The sequence below is a fragment of the Ixodes scapularis genome, unplaced genomic scaffold (genome assembly GCF_016920785.2).
Source record: "Ixodes scapularis isolate PalLabHiFi unplaced genomic scaffold, ASM1692078v2 PGA_scaffold44__24_contigs__length_19508400, whole genome shotgun sequence".
In the NCBI taxonomy this organism is placed as follows: domain Eukaryota; kingdom Metazoa; phylum Arthropoda; class Arachnida; order Ixodida; family Ixodidae; genus Ixodes; species Ixodes scapularis.
This window is the reverse complement of record NW_024609873.1, coordinates 11,398,282-11,405,733: the sequence shown is the minus strand read 5'-3', so window position 1 is coordinate 11,405,733 and position 7,452 is coordinate 11,398,282. Positions and strand designations below refer to the sequence as shown.

General features: G+C 45.5%; 1 pseudogene; it reads right to left on the bottom strand.

The window, feature by feature from the left end:
* Positions 1-2,865: 2,865 nt before the first annotated feature.
* Positions 2,866-5,652, bottom strand: LOC121047725 (annotated as a pseudogene).
* Between the last annotated feature and the right edge of the window lie 1,800 nt (positions 5,653-7,452).

Genomic DNA, 7,452 nt, shown 5'->3' with positions numbered 1-7,452 from the left:
CTGATACATCATCAGGGTGTCTACCAACCTGAAATTCTCAGGGAAATCGTCAAAAAGGTGGTTTCATCAGGGAAAATAACCACTGAGACTGGAACGGCGATACGAAACAAAGCTTGATGGTTGCACATGGGCACGACTATCCTGAATAATGTTTCCGAATTATGATCCTTTGACCCAGAAGTGGTCAGGAAGTTTTTATCAAAATAGTCAAGGGAAATTTTAGACAAGTCGAGGAATTTGAAATCAGTAATTTGGTAGGCATCCTGATGCACTAGTTCCACCGTACGAAATGCTTCACAATCAAGTGAGAATTGGGGGAAGCGAAATATAGAAAGGCTCAATGGGCGTCTGCCTCACTTGCCTTCACCCTGTTGCGTGGACTTTCCATCTATGACACTGCGGGCACTTAACATGTCCTCGACAATTTTACTTTGCTCACCTAGAACTTCGTCTGACTTCCAGAAATTATTTCTTATCATTGGCTTTTTTTTTCCCCAGGACCCACCCAGTAAAGACTTTCGGGAACCCGGCGTTACTTTTGACTCGAATGCACCCATGGACATCTGGCAGCATGTGTGTTGTCTGCGAGGACCTATCAATCGACATCCTGGACTTTTCAGCAGGAATCTCTCGGGTATTAGCCATGTACTGAGCATAGAAAGGTCAGTATGTGGGGGGAATCGACGAAGCACACTTTTTGTGTTTGAGCACCCTCATGGGTAAAAAAAATACAAATATTTCGGTAAGAGCTGTCAAAGTTGTGACAGCACTTGGAGCACATTCCTAGAACAGGGAAAAAGAATTACCAATATTGGTTACTTTTTTAATGTTTTCCATATGTATTTGGTGAATATTCCAGCTATAATACAAAGGTTTGTGTGTTCCATTGTGTATCTAAACTTCTGTTAGGTTTTTTTGTGCATCTGTTGATATGAGGATTCAAACCATAGAAGAAGAAAGTGCAAAAAGAAAAACAAAGCTTTAAAAAAGCAGCAAGTAGGCAAACAAAGCTTTTAGGAAACTTGTAATTTTTTTAAATTCTAATTTAATCCTCAATATTAAGCAGGCAAAGCAAGCCTTCACAAAACTTGTCATTGTAATTTATTTTCATTCTTGTCTAATAGTTATACCAGTTTTGTGTATTAGTATTATTTCTTATGGTGTTATTTGTTTAGTGTTTGTGATAAAACCCCTGTGATGAGCCGAAGCAGGCTTTTGAAGCAATATGTATCACATTAATTTCTAATAAAGTAATTGTTTTAAATACTTGTGGCTTGTTTTGCAGTGCCTGCATGGTAGGACTCATGAAGTTGCATTTCCACAAATGGCAGTGATATGAGCTGAGACAAAACAGCTATCTTTATTGTTAAATTTGAAGATTCCTGCAATTTATTGCCACCCACCTGCCCACCCAAAGCAGGCATAAAGCAACAGAACATGCTCGTTCACACCAGCCACCAGCTCTTGCCAATAGTATAGACATACGACAAAAAAGATATACAAGCTATTGTAAATGATAAGTATAACCAAACTAATAGAAAGTTAAGCTGCCGACTAAAAAAAAAACTTGTACTTTTTTTTTTTGTTGTGTGCAAATTCCAATGTAACAAAACAATGCTGTCCTGAGAGCTTCTGTCGTGTTTCATGATAAATTTTAGAGCAGCATTCAGTTCAGCATCGTTAAGACCATCATCGTTCATTTTTCCATGTTTCATTACAAATAATTGTAAGATATCAGTTCTGCATTTCGACGTTTACACTTGCAGACAATTGAAGTTACCGCTTCTTTTAGGTGGAATCGAAATTCCCATTTCAACTTTTATATTTTCACACAGTTGATGTTACTACCCTTGTTTTAGAGTAATTCAAGTTGGAACCTCGCAGGCGGCAAGAAGTCTCCTAGCGATCACAATGCCTCCCTTGCTCAACAAACTGATACTTGACTAGGGCTGCTATACTCTAGACAAAGTGAGAGTCAGCACTGACTATCTTTCGGAGAGTCGCTCATACACTCCCATGACTCTTTTGCGATAGGAGTCGGGGGACTCTTCATAAAAGGAGGGTCCTCACAACTCTTGTTACAGACACGGGGATTACCAGGAAGGAGTCGTGTGACTCTTTTTCTCCGTTGGATAAAAGTCGTTAAAGAGTCGCAGTTGACTACGTCACCTGGAGTCACCCATACACTACCATGATTCTAGTGTGATGAGAGTCGCAGGACTCTTCTTTAAATAAGAGTCAAGTGACTCTACAAACTGGAGTCGTGGAGGATTCAAATTTGTAGCGCGCAAAGGAGTCATGGCGACTCTCTTTAAAAAAACAGTCGAGAGACTCTACAAACTGGGGTCGATTCTGCGGCGCGCCAATACCCCCCAAAGAGAGTCATAGCGACTATTTTTTTAAGAGTCTGGAGACCGAATGGTTCGGACATGTTTACCCTCGTATTGGGGACGGCTGTACATGGGATAGGAGGGAAATGTATACGCTTTTGAAATTCAACATGGGATAGGGATGGCAATGTATGCACTTATGAAGTTCATGCCACCAGCAAAATCTGTCTTTAAAATACTATCGCGATTCTGCCCAACTCTACTTCAAGAAAGCTTGTTGGGGGTGTCGAAACTCTACTACCCGTTACCAAGGCCACTGCCTGGCTACAAAATGGGGCACTGGCAGGGCAAAAAACTATCACAAAAAAAAAAGAATTGGAAGGAATGTTATGCCATATTGATGGGAAGGGAAAAAAGCAAGAACTTGGGCAGACGCCCATTGTCCCCAAGACCTACATTCTACAGGCCTCCAACGACGTCGTGAAAAGAAACTTGTGAGTTTAGGTGTCCGGATGTTGACTCATCCCAGCAACATTTAGGCAATGACACTGTCCCTCTTCTCCTCTCCACGGCCGCGGAAAATGGAATCTGTTGCAGTCATGGGCCCAAACTCCTCCTGGGAGCCAGTGTCTGGGCATCTATTGTCCTCGTCTTCGGGATCCTCTACAACGTTATGCTCTCCAGCCTCAATGCAGAGGTTGTGGAGGAGGCAACAAGCAATAATGAACCTTGCTGAGTGGTTCACAGTGATGAATGCGAGGAGCTTTAGCTGCCTAAAACGCTTTTTCGGGTCAGCGAAAGAGTTTTCTATCAGCACGCGAGTGCCTGAGAATTTCAGGTTGAAATTCCTCTGCTTCTTTGTCAGACGACAATAATCTTAGAAGGGAGTTAGCATATACTCTCTCAAGGAATACGCTGCATCGCCGAAGATATGGAACTGGCTCCTGCGGTAGATCTCTGGAAGCTTGTCGGCAATGCTTTATGTTCGATAACCCTGGCATTATGGACCTTGCTTGGTTGTCCTGTAGTCACATCCAGGAACCGCTTGTGGCGGTCACAGACTGCTTGCAGTGTCAACGACGGGTAGCCATGCCGGTTGAAATAAGTTGACCGGATCTTTTTGGCAGGGCACTCGATGGCAATGTATGATCCATCAATGCAACCAATTGTGCCAGGCAAACCGGATTCCTGCAGCAAGAAAGGTAGACAAAAGTTTCACTCGGTGTTCTGAGATGTTTTGTCAGACGACACGGAATGAGGGTTAGCGTCAAATTTAATTTCAATTATTCCACTGTTATATTCTCGGTTTCTAGTAAGTTACTGACTACAAAAGAATTAAAACGAACTCGGCACGTGGGATGACGAACACATAATTCGACTAGGAGCTGCATGAGTGAATTCTCAAGCATTGGTTGTGGTCAAACTTAACGACAGAAATTTAGAAACGAAACGTGTTAAAGGGACGAGAAAAGTGCGAACTACAAAAATTAAAATCAGGAAGAAAAAATTGTGCCAGAAAAATCTATTTGATCAGCTCGAAGCTGATTTGCAGCCATGCAAGCTTTGTAGTCCCAATTTTAGATAGGAACAGCGGTGGTGCGGAAACATTACTGTCAATTGCTCTCATGGTGAACGATTCAATGATTTCCTTGCCTGATCTGCTCTCCCGCGTTCCCAAAATTTACTATGCTCATATCTCGGGTATAGAACTCCTATTATCAGCAATTAGTCTCAGAGGCGGCCTTCTGGCGGCTTGTTGGGGTGTTGTCAGAGGAAGAAGTTTTCCTAGTTACTTTGCAAATGGTTGGGTATTGGCTGCTGATACATTCTAACGTTTTTGCTGTTTTTAGTACCACACCTACGTGTTGATCTGTGCCAACAAATTCTCACGAGGACGAAATATGTTCTTGTCGTGACGTCACGGAAAGGGTGTAGCGACCATTCAGTGAGCGGCGAGCGCAGAGACAGATGCTCGTTTTCAGGGCTAGTATACACAATAAAAAGTTCCTATAAGCTCCCTACTGTTGATGTGCGATGATCGCAAGCACTACCTGTTTGTCCTCTTTCTATAAGGTGTTGTTTTATCTGTCTATTACTATGCCTACGGTTAACTGCGGTCTTTCTCGCCAGACTTGCACAAAGTGCTTCTGGCCGAACGCAAACAACTTTGTCGTGCATTGCGATATTCGCCAACTCGCCAACGTATGAAGATGCCATTTGTAGCGCCACTTCGACTGCTGCAACCGATGAAGGTCGGTCTCCAGTTTACACGGTGTGGTTAGATATGGTTGGACCTTTCAAGACATCTCATGGATGGATGGATGGATGGATGGATGGTAATGGCTGTACTCTTTGTAACGGGCGGCAGCTTGCGCCACCTTGCCTAACTAATACTTGATGTATTGATATATTTGATATATGTGTAGCTCACGGCTACAAATATATCATATTTAACATCGACCTCCTCACAAAATTTGTGAGGTAGTGCACACTGCACAGACTTTTTTAGGAGATACAGCTTAGCCTTTTTAGGAGATACAGCTTAGCCTTTTTAGGAGATACAGCTATAATAATTGAATCACGGTACAATCATTTTCAAAGTCTCTTGACAGGCGCTCCAGATCCTCGGGGAACTTGATGAGGCGCGGTGTGATGCTCAGGATGAAATCCAGAACTCGATCCATCATGCCGTGAAGCGTGCTCTCGCCCAGGTTGAAACGTCCGGCAACGTCTCTGATGCATGCTTTGTTAGCCGCATACCTGAGTTGTGCACATATGATGAAAACAAAAATCATTGGAAATGAACACGGAAAACCACGGTCAGGCACTCACCAGAGAAATGACACCAGGTGCTCCTCTGCGCTCTTCGCTGGCGATCCTCCGTGATCGGCAGCGGGGCACATAGGAGACGCAGCAAACTCGTCGATCAGCTTGTGGTCCGTTCGCCTCGAGATGCGAAAGTTCCGACAGAACTGGAAGTAAAGGTTTTCTTTGCGTACGCATGCTGAACCCAACATATATAAGACGAAGTAACCGAACGTATATGAGACGAAACGTATCGCTTACCTCCTCGTCCCAGTATAACGTGAACCGTTCGCTCGATGTAATCCTCGACCTTGGGTCTCTTGTTACGAGGTCCAAAGAGCTCCGTGAACTTTCGTTCGCAAAGTAGCCGCGAACGCGATTCGCCGGAGCTACTGCCCGAGCTCGAACTCGAATTGTTGCTTGAGCTCGAACTTGAACTGTCTGAGCGCTCTGAAGTGTCGCTTGCACACAGCAGGAGCACCGACGCACGCAAGTTCGGTCCCGCCATTGCCGCCATTTCGCACAATAGCGCGATCCACTTGAGGGCCTGCCGCGCAGGCGCAGCGTCGAGAAAGGAAATGAGGTAGCGCGCTGCAACCAAGCACCAGCCGATTTCCGGAAGGCTCGCCTAATTTCGGTGGAGCGGTTTGGCCGCTCTTTGATGCGCTCCACCGAGCTCGCGCTGCCACGAATTTGCAAGCTAATGATGGCCAACTTGATCCGAATCCGCGAGGTGAAGATGCGCGCCCCAAAAGAAGCGGGTTGCGAGCACGACAGGTTTACCATAATTAGAATGCGATTAATTGCAAAGGTGCAAGCGAGCTGGACAAGAATTATGAAAATAATCCCTGGAGAAGGGGAACAAGGGGGACAGAGGACAAACACAAATCTCCAAACACAGCTAGGTGACTGGTACGCGACCGAACCGGACCAGGCGGATTTTTTCGGTCGCGTACCAGTCACCTAGCTGTTTTTGAAGATTTGTGTTTGTCCCCTGTCTCCCTTGTTCCCCTTCTCCAGGGATTATTTTTCATAATTCTTGTCCAGCTCGCTTGCGCCGTTGCAAGTAATTGCATTCTAATTATAACCTTAAAATTGTAAGCTTCACCCTTGTTGGTGTTAGACTGGTGGCAACTAATAAAACCCGTTTGCTTCGCTGACGTCTAACTCCTGGTTAGCTCAGTTGGTAGAGCGCTCCACCTGTAACGGAGAGGTCCCGGTTTCGATACCCGAACCAGGCGGATTTTTTTGGTCGCGTACCAGTCACCTAGCTGTGTTTGGAGGTTTGTGTTTGTCCTCTGTCCCCCTTGTTCCCCTTCTCCAGGTTTACCAGCTGTAATCACGATTGGACTAAACGCCGTGTAACATTCGTGCCTGGAATGCGTCTTTGACATGTTGCTTACCTCCTCTTTATTTACTCAGCTCGATATTAGTCTGACGACATGACTACAATGGACAGCCTTATTGGTCGGTTTGACCTTAATGGCGGCACAGAAGGTTTAAGTGTGGTGAGGACGGAAGAAGCATGTTATTCTGTAGTTCAATCAAGGGCTGTCCAAACAGAACAAGCTTTCTGCTGTGCACGGCAAAAAAAAAGTGTTGAAGCTTCTCAAGAAACGTGAACGCTTTTTTTCGCGTGCTTACGTTTTCAGTCAGGATGTCAACAGCGCAAACAGCGCGGCGTTCCTCCCAAACCTCCTTGTGGCCGCCCTCTCCCCCTTTTTTTGTTTTTAACAACAGCGGAGGCCTCAGCGACAGTAGACAGAGCGTGTGAATGGCTGTGTCCTGCACTGCGTCATGAGCACGCTGCAAAGCTCTGTCCAACGACGCAAGCGGAGGGTGACTTTCCCCTCAACGAACAACGTACCAAGGCGCACCGGAAGCGGATGGAAAACGTCCGCTTCCGTTCATTACATGCTTTCCACTGCGGAAAGTGTCTCCTGTGTGGAGAGCCTTACAATCTGCTGCAGGCCGGTCGACGGAGGCTCCGACAGAAACGATTCCGAAGTACTCCGGGGAAAGTGCTCATGGTCTGCTGTCCCGCACTCGGAGATGCCATCGCTTTGTTCGCTCATAAGCTGACAGTGCAGTGGAAGCTACGCGCTCGTTGGAAGAATCGGTCGTTTATATTTCGCCACTTATGCCCATACCCATGCGTAGAGACTGGTACCAGTTATTGATAGAGAGGACGAACAGTGCGCGCCACAGTTAGCCCGCGAACGCTGCATAGAGCCTTTCGCGTTTCACTTATAAAATTGTACGTTAAACTTGATAGTTTAATATGTTGCTGCCTTATACCCTAGTTACAACAGTGCTC